Source organism: Rhinolophus hipposideros, assembly GCF_964194185.1.
Source record: "Rhinolophus hipposideros genome assembly, chromosome: 16".
In the NCBI taxonomy this organism is placed as follows: domain Eukaryota; kingdom Metazoa; phylum Chordata; class Mammalia; order Chiroptera; family Rhinolophidae; genus Rhinolophus; species Rhinolophus hipposideros.
Genome location: NC_138062.1, coordinates 3908169 through 3925785, shown reverse-complemented (window position 1 = coordinate 3925785; position 17617 = coordinate 3908169). Strand labels below are relative to the sequence as shown.

The 17617-nt window shown below is 36.1% G+C and overlaps 1 long non-coding RNA gene across 1 annotated transcript; it reads left to right on the top strand.

Annotated features, from left to right (window-relative positions):
* Window positions 1–2668: 2668 nt before the first annotated feature.
* On the top strand, window positions 2669–16891 carry LOC308509056. Its single transcript, XR_013995120.1, has 4 exons — window positions 2669–3022; window positions 11728–11835; window positions 15826–16101; window positions 16186–16891. It is a non-coding gene; the product is annotated as an uncharacterized lncRNA (long non-coding RNA).
* The last annotated feature ends 726 nt before the right edge of the window (window positions 16892–17617 follow it).

Below are 17617 nucleotides of genomic sequence, written 5' to 3'. Positions count from 1 at the left end.
GCCCCTCTTGTTGGAATCAAGAGGAGTGGGAAATACATAAATTACACTGCTTTACCAATGATATTTATTTGGTAACTGCATATTGGTGCACTTTAGCTGAGCTCATTTTGCTATATGATCATTAGTTCCTAGTAGTCAATTTTAATAACTATGTTTGAATTTATGTAAGTCATAGCAGGAACCCAAATTCAGTACTAATTTTGTCAAATGTTATTTACAACCATGCCATAGACTATCCATCCACACAGTACCACAGGGTAGATGGCCATTTGATAAATCTGATCCACTAATATGTTGTTTGCAGAAATGCCACCAAGAAAATATAAATATAAAAATATATAAATTAAAAAAAAAATATATATATATATATATATATATGTCATTTTGCCTAGGACATTTATTTTCATATACTAGTGAATGTTTATAAACCTCTGTACTGTTTCCCCATTTATTTCACCAGGGTCTCAAGTGAACAAACGGTTACAAAATTAGTATTATACTTCAGCTAAAAAATTATTTTTATTTAAAATAGAACCATGAGCCAAACTTTGTCTTTTAAAGTTATATTCTTTGACCCAGTGGACATTAAGTAATGTTTAATTTTTAGAAAAATACTGTATATACACAATTTATTAAAACCTACTGTAACATTTTTGTTGGAACATAAAGTCGCAATGAGTGCCATGTTCTTGTATTACTTACAAACAACATGGCATATTATAATTGTATTTTATATATATATATGTATATATATATATATATATATATATATATATATATATATTTGAAATTAAGCAAAAATAGGAAAATATTGAGCCAAATTTTTGGCATAGCCTCAGACTTTTTTCCTAATTAAAGTTTTCCAAGTAAGCATATGCAACCATTAATTTACATGATATCATGATGTAATGTCTGCTATTTTCTATATTCTATTCAACACACTTGCATTTTTGTTGTATGACTTTTATTGCTATGACTAACATGCAAAATTTATTGAATATTCTAGGAAAACCTCATTTTTTTTTCTCTCAGTTTATTCATAGATTTTATTCATAAAAAGCAAGAGGTTTTTTTCAAATTGTTACGCACTAGAAATATTTTTAAGAAATTATATTTGACTGCCAGTTTCTATTGCCATTTTCTGATTTGATTGATATAAGAAGTACAGCTGAAAAAGATGGGCCTGAAATGTACTAACTTCGGCACTGGCTGGAGCCTGAAGGCTAAGCTCAGAGACATGCTGAGCACAGGTACTGTAAAGATTTGAGAGTTCAGGCCATGGACATTTAACATGACCCACAAAAGAGGTTCTAACTGACTATAGATACGATTGAAACATGTTTGCTGTTAAAAAATAGCAACTAATATTGAGAATGGACAGAATACTACACATTGTTCTAATACTTTATGCATTTTTAACCATTTGATCTTCCTAACAACATGTTAAGGTAGGTATTAACAATAATTAAGTCCATTTTACAGATGCTAAAATGGAGATTCCAAGTGGTATAGTAACTTTCCCAGGCTCATTTAGTATGTGGTGAAGCCAGGATTCAAGCATAAGCAGTGTAATCAAAAACAAAAACAAAAACAAAAGATAGAAAGAAAGAAAAAGAAACTAAAGACATACAGGTTAGAAAGAGAGAAGAGAAACTTTATTTGCAGATGACATGATCTTATTAGTAAAACTCCCAAGGAATTCATAAAAAAAAACTAGACAAAATATATAGATTTAGCAAGGTTGCAGGATACATGATCAACATACAAAATTTCATTTCTTTTCTATATCCTAGTAATGAAAAATCTAAAAATAAAATTAAGAAAATAATTCCATTCATAATGGCATCGCTAAGAATTTAGGAATAGATTTAATAAAAGAAGTAGAACACTTTTACACTAAAACCTACAAAACATTGCTGAGATAAATTAAAGATCCAAATAGATGGAGAAATAATATATATCCATGGATTGGAATACTCAGTATTACCAAGATGTGAATTCTACCAAAATTAATGTACAAATTTAACATAATCCTTATCAAAAGCTGGTGGGTTTGTGGTTTTCATTTTTTCTTGTTTTGTCAAAATGGACAACTGATCCTGACATGTCTGAAAATATGGAGGACCTAGACTAGCCAAAATAATTTTGAAAAAGAAATAAGTTAGAGGACTTATACTACCTGATTTCATACTTATCATAAAGTCATAGTAATTGAGACAGTGTAGTGTTGGTACATAGGTCAGTGAAACGTAACTTTAAGTGCAAAATTAGTTCTTACATTTCTTATCAATTCATTTTCAACAAAGGTACCAAGATAACTCAATGGGAAAAGGGACAAGTTCCTTTTTATTTTTTATTTTTTTGTGTGTGTTGGATATCCAGTTGGCTCAGTTCCATTTGTTGAAAAAGGTATTCTCTTCTGTATGTCTAAAAGTATTTCAAAGTTTTAAAAAAGAAAAAAAACACAAAGATTATGTAAGCCTTCAGCCCATTTTTCTCCTCCCCGGCTCATGTCTGAGGCTGGGCCATGTGGGGCATGTTCATATCTCAGGATAACCTCTGGCCCTGTGCTTTCGCTTCACAATGCTGTGCCAGGGAGTTGCCATAGTGACATTAAGCAGCGAGCTATCACAGTGCTTATGTGCCACTGGGAAAAAGAGAAGGGGCTATTGATGCCGTGGGAGAGAGGAGATGACTGCAGGAGCAGGTTCTGAGTGTGGGCGGGGGATGGGATCCAGGCACAAGTGACAGGATTAGAACTGGTCAGGAGCACACGCCCCCACTGTGTCACTGGGAAGGGAGGCTGTGTGAGGAGCAGAAGACACAGGAACATCAGGAAATATGGTGTCGGCGGGATGAGGTCACTCTTTTTGCTATCTTTTCATTCAGTGAAAGAAGAAGCAAAGCCATTAACTTTAGGTGTGTGGATGATTTGACAAAAAGGAAGGTGTGCAAGTGTCTTCCTGGAGAACGGCACTGACTCTGGAGAAGCAGAAAGACTGCTCGGCCCGGTTGAAGGGAGGTAAGGTTTGCTATGATGAACTTAAACAACCCCCAGTCAGCACGTCTGTATACAAATACAGTACTCAAGAAGCAGATGGGTTTGTGTAGCAGATCTGAGGTTTTGCCACTCCAGTGTGAGGGAGAGAAAAGGGAGCACAGGAATCAGAGTGTTGGCAAGAAGCGATCGTTATCACGGGGTATGGAAGCCCAGCCCAGTGACAGACGATGCGAGAAAGGGAGACCTTAAGACTGAGTCAGGCAGTATGACATTTATAGCTGGAAAATCATCCTACTATCATCACCTAGAAGTTCTAGAGGACAGAAAACAAATCTTTTTAAAATGCAAACCTCTGCTCTCAGGATGTGTAGACAATCCAGAGTGGACAATCCAAAGAGAAAAGTGAGCTGAAAGTGGAATGGTTAGACAGCATGAAGCCAGGGTCCACTGCACACTTCAAACCCAAGGCCTTATGCTTCAGTGGCCATGCGGGAAGTAGAGACAAGTCACCATGGGGATCGGAACTAAGACTTCCACATGAAGTTGGAACCCTTCAGTGACTGCATCCTCAATGAAAAGGTCGACTTGTAAAAAAAAAACAAATAAATAAAAAAAATTCAAAAATAATAAAAATAATAATAATAATAATTTAAAATCTGATCTCTGCTTGAATTGAAAAAAAATGAATTCATAACTTACAGCCAACTAAATGATCATTCAAGCTCCAGGGTAACATAGAGACATTTTCAGATCAACAAAGCAGAGATGTTTGCCTTTTCCTTCAAGAATACATAAAATAAGCCCAGAAGGAAATATGAAATGCTGCTAGAAGAAATAGTAGTAAAAATTCGAACTGAAGGTAAATACAAACAAAAATTGCTATATATACCAAAAATAATAAAATCCATGAAGTGGGGAGTTAAAAACATGATACAATTAAATGTGAAAAAGCAATGAATAGTACATTGAAGAAAAATGACAGAAATTAAAATGCTTTCTGTTTTTTAGATAAAGGGTAGAAACATTGATTAAATTTAGACTTTAGTAAATTAAAAGTGTGTTGTTAAAATTTCAAAAGACGGACTACAGCATAAAGCATCTAAAGGGGTGCAGACAAAAAGGTCTTAAAGAGTTTAATTTTAAAGAAAGCAAGAAAAGGGAAATGAGGTGCATAGAAAAACAGAGCAAATAGAAAGCACAAAAGGGGATAGAAAAATTCCAAATATGTTAGTAATAACAATAAATGCAAATGAACCAAACTAGTCAGATAAAATTCTGATACATAATGGAAAAAATAGATAGGCAGCATTTCTAAGATATCTTCCTAAGGTAAAGACACATATTTTGAAAGTAGGATTGAATGACAATATCATGCAAATATTAACTAAAAAAAATCTATGGTGGCTACATTCATATCTAAAACTGTAGTCATTAAAGTGAAAAGAATTCTTAAAGAAAAGAAGACTGCTACCTGTCATTGTGGTTCCTAAAAGTGATGATGAAAGTATCAGTGAAGAGAAAACTTGTAGGTTTTGTAAACATTTCAGATGCATTCTTGAGAGGTACAGCAGGTGGAACTGTAGATAAAAGTAAGCACTTCAGAGGAGCTAAAGTTTATTTTTTTATTGATATATAATTGACATAAAATATCTTATTAGTTTCAGGTGGACATCAGAGTGATTCAATATTTATATACACTACAAATTGATCTCTATGTTAAGTTTAGTTACTGTCACCATACAAAATTATTACAATATTATTGACTATATTTCCTATGCTTCACATTACATCCTCACGACTTACATATTTTCTAACTGAAGTTTGTACCTCTTATTCCCCTTTACCTATTTTGCCTGAGCCCCAACTCCTCCTGTCTCTGATAACCACTAGTTTGTTTCCTGTATCTATGAGTCTGTTTCAGTTTTGTTTTGTTTTGTTGGTTCATTATCTGTTTGTTTTTCAGACTCCACATATAAGTGAAATCATACAGTATTTGTCTTTCCTGTCTGACATATTTCACTTAAATAGTACCCTCTAGGTCCATCCATGTTGTCACAAATGGCAAGATTTCATTCTTTTTTTATGGCTGAGTAATATTCCATTGTGTGTGTGTGTGTGTGTGTGTGTGTGTGTGTGTGTGTGTGTGTGTGTGTGATCTTCTTTATCTATTTGTCTATTGAAAGATCACTTCTACATCTAGGCTATGGTACATAATGCTGCAATAAACACAGTAGTGTGTATATTTCTTTGAATTAGTGTTTTCAGTTTCTTCAGTTGAATACGAATACGCAGAAGTGGAATTGCTGAATCATATGGTATATGGATGTATTCTAGTTTTAATTTTTTGCTGAACCTTCCTTCTGTTTTCCATAATGGGTGGAGCATTTACATTCCTACCAAGATTTTTAGGGCTTCTTTTACTCCACATCCTTGCCAACACTTTTCATCTTTTTGTCCTTTTGATAACAGCCATTTTGACAGGTAGGAGGGAGGGCATCTATTAGTGAAGGAAAGCAAGGGGGCGTGAATCTCTGTCTTTCATGCCCATAATACTCAGATTGGACAAGAAAGAGGAAACTACTAATTGAGAGGGCTGTAAGTGAAGCAGTCCACAAGTAGGTTCCAATCTGCCTATCACTGAGAAAAATTTACACGAGAGTTTTTAAGAAGTGAAAAATAACAGTAGAATTTTAAGCATTTGTTTACCTTAAGCTTGGCAAAATGACAAACTTCAAGAGAGGAGAAACATATTCGGGGCAGGGAAAACCCGATTTCCTAAATGAAGTTTTACATAAACAGGATGAGATGAATTAATGACACTGATTTACCCAAGTTGCTCACAAACAGGGGTCTCATGTTTTGTAATGGTATTAGGGTAATAATACTGGACATATGTTCCTTGAGGCAATTTTGAGAGCTACTTTTGTTGTAAAAGAGACTTCAGATTTAAGGAGGAAATAGTGATGTGTTCTAAATTATTGTTACATTTATTTTTTCTCTCCTTGAATTAAGAGAAAAATATAAGCACTCTTTGTGAAACACTATGTCTGAGTAATTTAATAATATTAGTGTAATTGTTGTTCAATGTAAAATCCTTAGAAATGGAATGATGAGTATTTATTTAGTCCTATCCACATGAGAACTTAGGTATTCTTTGAATTTTCTCCAAAAACAAAAAAAAAACAAAAATATAGATGACGAAAATAGTTTAAGAAAGCACTGATGTCCAAAACTTTATTATTTTGCTTCATGTTATGTGTCAGTTTCAGTTTTTTTCAAAGTATATTGGATTCTGATTTTATTCTGAAAGACCACAATAATAAAACAATGTTAAAATAAAGCAAAATGAGTTTAGGGAAGGCTAGGCAGTTTTCAGATTTTAGTTTCTTTATGCATTGAATCATCAGTGGTCTTTGATAAATATAAAATGAGCCTCAATAATTTTTGCTGAATTATATAGATGTTATTTTTAATTACAGTGATCTTCATGGCTTATCATCATTAGAAATAACAAATAAACACAAGCTAAGTTATTATATTGGAAACATCATAGCTAAAATATAAAAAAAATCATCATTCAGCTTAAGTGAACATAGCTAAAAAGAAAATTAATACCTTTGCTTAAAATGGGAGGAGTTACCATAAATACTTAGGGCCATATTTTTTTTTTCTGATTATTTAGTGAAGTATAAAAAGCCAAATGTTAAAATAAATGTCTCAACTTAGTCAATGTAATTATTATATTTATATCTGGTTTCACATATTTTATTGAGACTTTTAGTAAATATCATATGTATTCTTATTAAATATGGTTTGAGACTTCATTAATTGAAAAAAATTCTATGACCCACAATGCCACATTTTTAGTGGTTTGCATCAATATAACACTCTCAAGTATCTGAATTTTTACTTGCTACCACTTGCCCACTTTATAACAAGTCCAGCAATTCTCTTCTCCATTCAAGCAAACAACTCTAAAGATTATGTTCTCTAAGAAGACTTTATAAATTAGAAGAGAGCATTTTTTTCTGTATCTTTAATTCTAGGACCAGAATAATACTTTTGAAACATTAACACACGCAAATATTGCTTTTGCTTCCTTGCTGTTACTCATGAGGAAATTAGAACAAGGCCGAGGGTAGATTAAGAAAAAATAATTTCCTGGCTTTATGTTTCTTAAAAAGTCTAAGAACTTGGAATTCCTTTTCCAGTTAGGTTATACAAAGTCACAAGAGACCATTGCTCCCACCTTGAAATGCAAAAGTTAGATAACCTACAAAATGATAGACTTTGCTTAATTGTCAGCTAGTTTAGAATGTAAAGAAGGCTAACCAAGCTGATTTCCAGAAAATAATGAACTCTTATTAAGAAAGAGACACCAACAGCTACAATCATCTTTACAAGAGCAACAATAAGATCAAAGAAGTGCATCACAAGTAGGGGTGGGGAGAAACCAGCAGAATAATCTCTCGATTGAGAGACTGGAATCCCAGGGAGTCCCAGGCACATAGGCAGTATGAATCTACTCCCATGGGTCAAACAAATCAATGGAGCTTGTTTTCCAAAGATTGGAAACTAGGCTGGGAAATGAAACAGTGCCCTTGAGGTACACACGGTATTTCCCTAGTATAATACAGCAGCCTGCAGGAAGAAGAAGGAAGGCCAGGAGACCTGAGACAAATCATTCAAGGTACACTAGTTTTTACAAAATGCAAAGCTGAATTTCAAATATACCGTGTGAAAACTGGTCATAATGGATTTTGAGGTGTACAGAATCAAAATATAGGATAAGACGAGGACAACAAGTAGGAAAGGTAAATGTAATTAAGTGTTATCAAGTTCTTACAATGATTGTGAAATAGTATAAAATGGTATATTATTTGAAATATATACTATATAACACATAGTCAATATAACATATGATGCAAAGTATATTATTTGAAGAATATATTTATATTTGAAGTATAAATATATTACTTGAAGGCAGTCTGTGATAAGTTAAAGATACATTATAATCATAGAGCAACACTTAAAAACAGCATAAAGAGATATATCTAAAAGTCAATATGATATATAAAACTGAATACAAAAAACTATGTGAGTCATCTAAATTATTCTAGGAAAGGAAGAACAAAGAAAGAAAAGACCAACAGAATTTTAAAAGAAAAGGGAGGCACAGCAATAGCAATACTACATTAAATGTAAATAGATCAATTACTTCAATTAAAAGGTAGAGATTCCCAGGCTCAATAAAAGCACAAAAAACAAATATGTGGTATTTACAAGAAAAATATTTCAATATAGACTGTGGCAGACAGACGCTTAAAGTAGTCCTATAATTCCTGCCTTCTTGTGATTTTCTCTCCTTGACTGTGGGTGTGCTTCTAAACCATACAAAACAAAGCAAAAAGATAATGAGATGTATAGAGAAGATTTGAAAAACACTAACAATAAATTTTATCTAATTGATATTTATAGGCAATATGGAGGTATTTTCAATAGCATTTCCAAATGAACATGAAACATTCACCAAGAGAGACCATATTATAGATAATAAAACATGTCTTAGCACATTTCCAAGAATGGGAGACATGCAGAATATGTTTCCTGTCTACAGTGGTAATTATTCAGAAATTATAAACAATCAATTATAAAATCTCCAAATATTTTTAAATTAAGCAACTTATTTCAAAATAACCCATGAAGCAAAGAAGAAATCACACAAGTAATTGGAACATGCTTTAAACTAAATGATAACTATTTGGTAATGAATGTGGGATACAGCTAAAGCAGTGTTTTTTAAAAAGTTATAATTTTAAATGATTATTTTAGAAAGGTGTAAAATCACCGTATGTATAATATTGATGTGTTAAGAAGTAAAAACAAATGTGCAAACAAACAAAAAACAAATCCCCAGCAAATTAAACCCAAGGTAAGTAGAAAAAGACAATAACAGCATTGAAAAACAATATCATTTAAATATAAAAGACAAATAATTGAAGAAAATCTAGAAATCAATTGTTCTTTGAAAAATAATGTGATTTTTAAATATCTAGCAAGCTTGATAAAGCATTACTAATATCAAGAATAAATGAAGGGATCGCTACAGACATTAAAAAAAATAGTAAGGGAATATTATGAACTTTATATTAATGAATGTTGCAACATTCCAGAAATGGAAAAATCATATGAAAGAAACAAATCACCAAAATCAATTTAAAAATAGAAAATATGAATAGCCCTGTATATTGTAAATAAATTAAATTTGTTATTAAAGATTTTTCTCAAAGAAAACTCTAAGTCCAATTATATTAAACTTTTGAAGAAACACTACCAATCTTAAACACACTCTTTCAGGAAATAGAGGATGGTACATTGTTCAACTCACTTTATACAGAAGTCTTTACCTACCAAATCAGAGAGAGATAGTTGAAGTAAAGGAATTACTGACCTATGTACCTCATGAACACAGATGCAAAAATCCTTAACAAAATATTAGCAAATTAAACCCAGCAATACATAAAAACATAGTACATCATAGTTTATCCTAGGAATGCAAGGTTGGTTTAAATCTCAATCACTGAAATCCACCATCTTAACAGACCCAAAGAGAACAACCACGGGATTATTTCAAGAAATGACAGACAAATAAAAGCATAGACAGCCTCTCAGAACTGTCGGAGCCCCAGTGTGGATCAAAGCAGAATAATTCTCAGTCTCTCAGATTTAGAACCAAAGTAGCAGAGGGTCTGAGACGGTGGACCTGAGGAGGTCATGCAGGGGAGAATGAGGAATGAAACGTGGCAAATCTCCAGAGACACAGGGCCAAGGGTGGCGGGACAACCCAAACACCAGGTGATGCCCGGATCCCGAGATATACTGTGAGGCCAGGCACACAGCCACAGCCCCCACAACCGAGGCAGTGGCACCTCAGTTTTGCTGAGATTAACATTCACTTTCCTCAGCGAACAAGGAGATTATAAGTACGACAAATATTTTGGTGGTAAGTTAGTAACAGGGAACACAGAGACTAAGCAAGTGAAGAAACAAGTGATTACCCTTACCTGCAGGGGAAAAACAGTGAAAAATTGGACAAGCTAGGAAACGTCGACGTCGTATCTTACATGATTCAACAGTGAAAATATTTACATCTTTAGAATAAGGTCACCCAAAATTATAATGTCATTACATTGAAAAGATAGACGGAGTGTGTATGTATATGTGTGTGCATGTGTGTGTGAGGTGTGTGCGTGAGGTGTGTGCGTGGTGTGCACGTATGTGCATGTTTGTGCATGTATGTGTGTGTACGTGTGTGCATGTGTGTGCGTGAGGTGTGTGTGGTGTGCACATATGTGCATGTTTTTGCATGTGTGTGTGTGTTTTGTTTATCTTCCATTGTAGGAAGTCAGTAGTTGATATTTTTACTGGGAAAGCAAGAAATAGCACCAAATTTATGTTGAGTTGTTTTCTTCTTCTGCAAGCATTGGAAACTGCTTTCTAATACTACGTACATGTATAACTGATAATATATTGCATTAATATATCAGCATTATAATATGGAATTACCACATTCATTAAAGAGTTTTGAAGAACAGTATTAATGACATGTAAGATATATAAATTCATATACATATCTGCATGAATAAAACAATAAAGTAACAGATATCAGAATTTAATTGTGGTTATTTGGGGTAGTTTTCTTGCTTTTTTTGTTAGCTTACAGATTTACAGATTTTTAATAAAGGACACATCACTTTTTTTTAAGTTAAGGGGAAATACCTAATAAGGTTATTTTATAAAGAACAGAAATGAAATGAAATATTGACAGGATAGAAAACCTTTTTGTCAGCATTTGCACGTTTCTAAATATCACACAAGCACGCGTGCACGCGCGTGCTCACACACCACCCCCTCCACCTAGGAAGCACAGGTGACCCATGTAACCTTCAGTGAGACCACAGAGCAGAGGTTCAGTGTTACAGGGCCTGAGAGTCAGTCCGCGCCAGGCAAAGCAGTCTTCGTGTCACTGTCACACATAAGATCGCATACGGCGCCCCTCGAATCCCTCAGCCAGATCTATAAAGCAGATCCCGAGAAAGGCAGGGGACTCAGAAAGTGTGTTTGACAGACAGCTTCTGCTGCTGTTCAGATGCAACATCACAGGATCCTGTTCGTGCGGAAAGCTGTGAGTGATTGTAAGACAGAGCCCTCTTAACAGGCTCCTCGGTTAGCGGGGGCTAGCTTTGTGTTTATGACTGATTTTCTGGAAAATCAGGAGCAAGTGACTCTATCCTAGACCCCACAAGCACCACTTCAGCACAGCCCCGACTTATGCGTGGGAGGAGAAAACAAATGGAAGGACTATTTGCAAAGTGCCAAACTACAAAGTCACCAAGTTCGACTAAAGAAATGTTTGTTGTCATCAATTTTTTTGTGACAATTGTTTCCCCTTTTGAGACTATGGTTTCCCCTGGGGAGATCCAAGACTATAAGACCAACTCTGTTTACCAGTAGATATCTCCCAGAAAGGAATGAAAGGCGGGTACCATGCTATCCGGGAGGAGGGAGCCGGGCAGTATACCAACAGTGGGATTCCAGGGGCCAGAATACTTAAACCGTTACCAAGAATCGTTCATTTTTGTGTCAAAAATAAATTGGTACTTGGAAGTGTGTTTTAAAGCTCTGTGATCAATAATCTTTCTGATGATCTTTTTATTTCTTTCAAGCCCTAAAGCAATTGATCTCTCTGACCAAAGTTAAGTAAGGTTTTCAGTGATGGAAACTAGAAACAGCCTCCTTTTCATTGATTTCCTTAGAAGATGGGATTCCGAAGGGTGAGTAAGAAATTGGTTTTTGTCTCACGCTCATGAAACATTTTCTATTGAGTGAAATTAACTCAAAAGGATGTCAAACAGCAACTCTGACTGCAGCCCCAACTTAAATGAATACGTTGTATGCCTGACATCTAACACCGAATTCCACCAGTCCTCACACCATTCTCCATTTAAAAAGACAACATCTGACTGTTTCTTGGAGTGATGGCAAATTCCACTTGGACACCTGCGTGCCAGATGTGTGTAGCTACACATGCACCCTGCTATTCTGCCTGCAATATTTACCACAAACTACTTTTCCCCTTTGGCTGAATTGAGAAGTCGAGCCATCAGAAAGCACCACAAGTCTTAAACATTTTTTCTCACTACTCTTTTATCTTGTCATTCACATGTTTTCAGTTTCCCTTCTAACCCTATTTTTACATAATAGCTTTTATTCCAAATCCACAAGTCATTTATTTTGTTCATGTTTAAAAAATATTGAGAACTGGGGATTCATTGTGGCCTTTTAAATTTATTTTTATTTTTTACAATACAGGCAGGGACAAATGGAGGCGTATTACGCTTCATTTTTCTGTTGGGTTGACCATAGGCAAGAGAACAAATAGATTTTTAAAGTTCTAATGAATCTACTCCAAATCTCTTGAAATTATTAGACCATGTCTATTTTTAAACATTATTTAATAGAAATAATCAGCTTTTCCTGTTAAAGGAGGGGGTGTTCTTTCTCACACGTCTGTGCTTCAGGCTGGAGGGGAAAGTCATGCAACAGATGGACATTAAAAATGGAAAGATCAAAGAGTGACATCACTGGAACTCAAGGTCTAGGAGTGGAGGCCAGGTGGACACCAGAAGGATAAAGTTAAACGATATTTTGCTGCTACCTACAGGCAGGAAAACCAGAGCAAATGCAGCTACATGTACAGAAATCCCCTCTCAGCTGCTGGTGATTTGCTTGGATTATCCCAAATGGCTTGCTTAAATCCATCTCATATAACATCGCCATGAGAATCCATGGCAGTCCTTGTACCAAATCAATGTGCTAAATTTTAAAATGCGCTGTGACTTACACGTCAAAGGTCGTTAGGTAACACTGCTAGGAAAGTCTCTTATAGGTTGCCAAGAATCAATTTTAGCACTGTGTAATTCCATGAGATTTATTTTTACTCTAAAATATTAAATTTGTTGTGAGTACAATACTAATAAAAACAAACATTTACTGAACACAGGGTTAGGCACTGGTCTGAGCACTCTACACATGTCACGTCACTTGACATTCACAACACTGGGCAGGCATGGCCGGTGCTAATATTATTATACCCGTGCTGAAGATAGGGGAACAAAAGACAGAGCTCAGCATTTCCTAGGTGATCTCGGACACTGTGACATGGCAAGCTGGCTGACTCTGGAACACGTACAACCACACTTGAAGGGTTGTACTGTATTTCAGGGAGATTTGCATGAGATTTCTCTCACTAGTGATATCTGACCCAAGTAGAAAAGTAGACTGCATCCCAGGTCTTTGGATGTATAGTTCTATTCTTTCTTCACTCTAATATAGTATCAATAATATCTTGTTGTATATAAATCATGATCCTCGCCCTTTGCGGGAGAAAGCCACTGAACTATTCAGAAAAGACCACCAAGTCACTTTATCCCTGAAGAACGAAATGCAGCTAAAGAAATCTGCACCTGTGGGCTCACCATTCATTATTTATCAGAACACAGGCAGATGGAGTTTATGCAAGTAAATCTGAAATATTAATAATAGAAATCAGAACTTTCCAATCATTTCATTCAATTATTGAACTATCCTCATAGCTACCCCACTGTCGTTCAAGTATAATCCTTTCTGTACCAAATGAAAGTATCATATAAAAATATTTTCAGATAAGCAATCACTCTCCAATTATACATTATGCTGCCTCTCCTGTGATACTTGCAATTCTAACATCACATATATGCTAATATCCCAAATTAGCAGATACACTTTGAAACTCAGAGCTAATGATGAAAGATGGCATGATATATATCACAGTGTTTTTCCTGACAACTGGTCAAGCACACACATGGGATCCAGAAAGACAATGTCTTTTATTTTAGGTTTGCTTTATTATTCTTCCCAACACAGAATCCATGGCAGATGGCAATCTGCTACAGCTTCAACCTAATGTTGGTCCTTCAGGGTAACAAGATCTAGGTCACAGCTTATCACGCTCTGGCATGCTTCACACCGCTGAGCACAAAGCCCACAAAGCCTTCTGATTCAGGAGGAGTGGGATGGGGTCTGAGGAGTCATATTTCTAACGAGGTCCCAGATGACGCTGCTGCTACTGGTTGGGGACCATTCCTCCAGAATCCCCGGTTTAAAGTATGGGGAGAACCGTCCTACGGTCCAGGGGACATTTCCTTGCCTTGAGTCTTCTCTCTCCCCTGATGCTTCCCTTCCCCTTTGCTTTCAGTTTTGTTGGTCCCTTTCAGCACCATTTTCCCCCCTCGATCCTCATTCACTCATCCCTTTTTGAGTTTGGTTTAGGGAATGGGTTGTCATCCATTTAGTCAGTCTTTTCCACTGCCGGAGGCAAATTAGTTAGGGGCTGGGGGAAAACCCTCACCGTAGTCTGATGCAATCAGACATTGCAAATCCAAACTTCTTTTACCCTATTTGCTCCCAATTACTGTGGTAGAAGAGTTTAAAGCCTTTTTCTATTATTCCAGTCTGTCCCTGCCACAGGCTTCTTCTGGAATGAAATCAGATGGGTTTTCAGCATGGGCAGCTAGTGAGAAGTGGAGCTGAGGCAGGGGTGCTCTCTGCTGCATGGGGCTACCCATTAGTTAGAACGGGACACCTTTTGTCTTCCCAGCCCTGCCCTTCTAGACTCCCCAGGGAGAGCCTGCTCACGGCGCAGGGGTGGGACACCGTTGTCTTCGGGCCTGTCACAGTTACACCACAGTCCTGCTGACAAAAGAGCAGCAGATCTTTCACAGCCTGCTCTGTGAAGCTCTCTGCGTGCTGACACACTGGTCTGCCCTCGCATTCTAACAAGGGTCTGCTCTGTCAACGGCCTTGTACCGGGCCTTCGGGCTACCTCCGCCTTGGAACACGTCCCCGCCTCCCCATACACTTTCACCTAGTTAGCTTATAGTCCCCCTTTCTTACAATCTCAACTCACAGATTTTCAGTGAAGCCCCAACGCTCAGAACCTGATCAGAACCTCCTCCTTTACCCTTTCTTTGTTCCGATATTTCTTCTCTATTGCACCTACCACGATTTTAAATGCTATGTTTCAGTGATAATTTTAGTTTTTGGCTCCTCCCATTAGCCGCTGAAGTCCAGGAAGGTAAGACCTCTACCTCTGTCTGGTTTGGCTCACTATCGAATCCCTAGGAACCAGTAAAGTGCCTGAGAAATAATTAACACTCAACAGATGTTAGTTTGCCCGAAGGCACTGCTGAGGCTGTAAGAGACTCTCTTAGGATGGGTAGCACGGAAACAGGGAGGCATTTCTTTCCTTGCATACACCCATGACTTTCCATAATCACTTAGACCATGCCACTCCACATATTGGAAATCTGTGACAAGCACACACATTTAAGGAAGCTATTCTCAGTAACAAATATGACATCATATCACGATGGCAGCTGAGAAAGCTCCTCTGATGAGAGGAACCAATTATGTTTTTATCCTTGTCTGACTTGCAGTGTCTCCCCTGAAAATTATCCCCTGAAAATTTTGGTGAATTGCATTTTTCCTGTTACTCCTTGTTTCCCATGTGAGTTACTGGATTTACACAGTGGATCTCTCTCTCTCTCTCTCTCCCTCCCTCCCTCTCTTCCTCTCTGATTCCATTCTGATATTGGGGTATTTATCACCAAGGCTTTCTAGTTAATTTTTCCCAGTTTCTCTATTCAAAGCTTTATCCTGTTACTTGTCTTTCACTGGTATTTCCATTGCAATTTAGTTTTCTTCTTTGTCTTCTACTTAACAAGCATACACCCTTCAACTATCAAGGCTTTCTCAAGAATCTTTTCCTTCCATGAGGAACACAAAGGAATGTGTAAAATTCCAGGGGCCTGAGAAGATGATTCTAAAGTTGGTGAAAAATCCAACAAGGTGAGGTCACAAAGAAGAACAAGACCTCTCAGATCAGACCATACACCAGTGTCCCTCCCCAAGGACCACGGAGTAATCGCTTCATCCCTACGAAAAACTCTCTCTGGCTGTTAACAGCCTACATTTGGAGTTTACGTTGATCAGAATTTGAGGTAAGGAATAATTTAAATTTACTTTTCTCCATCTTATGTAATGATTCTTATGAAAGGTTTTCAATAAATGCCTTCACTTTCTAGAATAACCAGAGAGAAATCACCAAAGGATGGAATTGTCCTCGGAAATTTCACATGTCTTCATAATCACTGAAAATACAGAATTTCTGGAACCTCTAACCTGCAATTGTTTATGGTATTAAAAAAAGTTTCAAAATTGTTTTTATCAAATGAAGAACAATTATGGAGGGAAGAATGTTTCCCTGGCCTCCCTGGGTTACTCACTTGCCAACTGGACGTACAGTGCTGCTACTGATGACGCCTCCTACTTTAAGTGAATGCAAGAATGCCTGTGGTTTGGTAGTGACCATGCTTTTTAAAATAACATTTATGAAGACTTAGCTTCACTAAACGTAGTCCTTAACTTACTCCTCTGTATTTTGTCAAACTTAAAGTGCAACAAAAAATAATGAAAAAGTTTCCATTATTATCATTATATTGACACTGAAATATCTGAATGTCTGAAAGATCTAATGAGCATTTATTGAAACGTTCCCAAATTCACTGATCTGATTAGCAATTAATCTAAATTTATCACCTTTTAATCTTCTACATGAACCTGGAGTGGGAGTTCTGGATAGTGCATATTGATAAACATATTGCTTTTTAAATTTAAAATAATATATGTTAAAATAATTGATTTTCTTAAATAATTTTCTCTTAACTCACTTCTAAGAGTGCATTCTTAAGGACCCATATTTTTTTTTAAATAAATCATAAATTTTACACCACTCTTGCCAGAGTTTATTCATGATTACTTGGTATTGGAAACTTGATATTATTTCTGGGTCATGGAAATTTGTACCTATAGTTTAGTGAAAGAATTCTCACCCAAATGTGATAGTTTTATTTTCAGAAAGATTTCTATGGTAAGATTTAAAGAAAGTGATACCATTGGACATCAGCAAATACTTGTAGAAGTGACATAATGTTTCAAAATAGATATGTACATTTCACCTCTCTTTTACTAGAGGAGAGAAATAGCCCATCATGGCTGATGGTAGTCTTGAAAAGTTACATGTACAGTGCTTACATAAGATAACTCAGAAAGCAAGGCAAATTTCTAGAATGAGCAGTGCTCCCAGTACTTAAAAACTGGGGTGGATAAATCAGTCATTATGGCTATAAGATCATTTCACCTTACTCTTCGGCATACCAGTAGCTCTCTCCTATTCCTTATCCATACGCTGTGATCTCATTCTATTGATATTAACCATTTTCCACAGATGTTTCTAATGCTTTACACAAACCTATTAGGAGGCAAGAAACTCCATTAACACTCATACTGACCAGTTTGACAAGTATAACATCCCCAAGTGAAACAGCCAGATGAGAATAACATTAGCATCACTGTCATTGTAGAACCTTCCCCATCAGCAAGGTCCATTGTTATAAACTCCAGCCCTCCTGACCACATAAAAATACAATACGATGCATCTCACACATGCCTCTATTG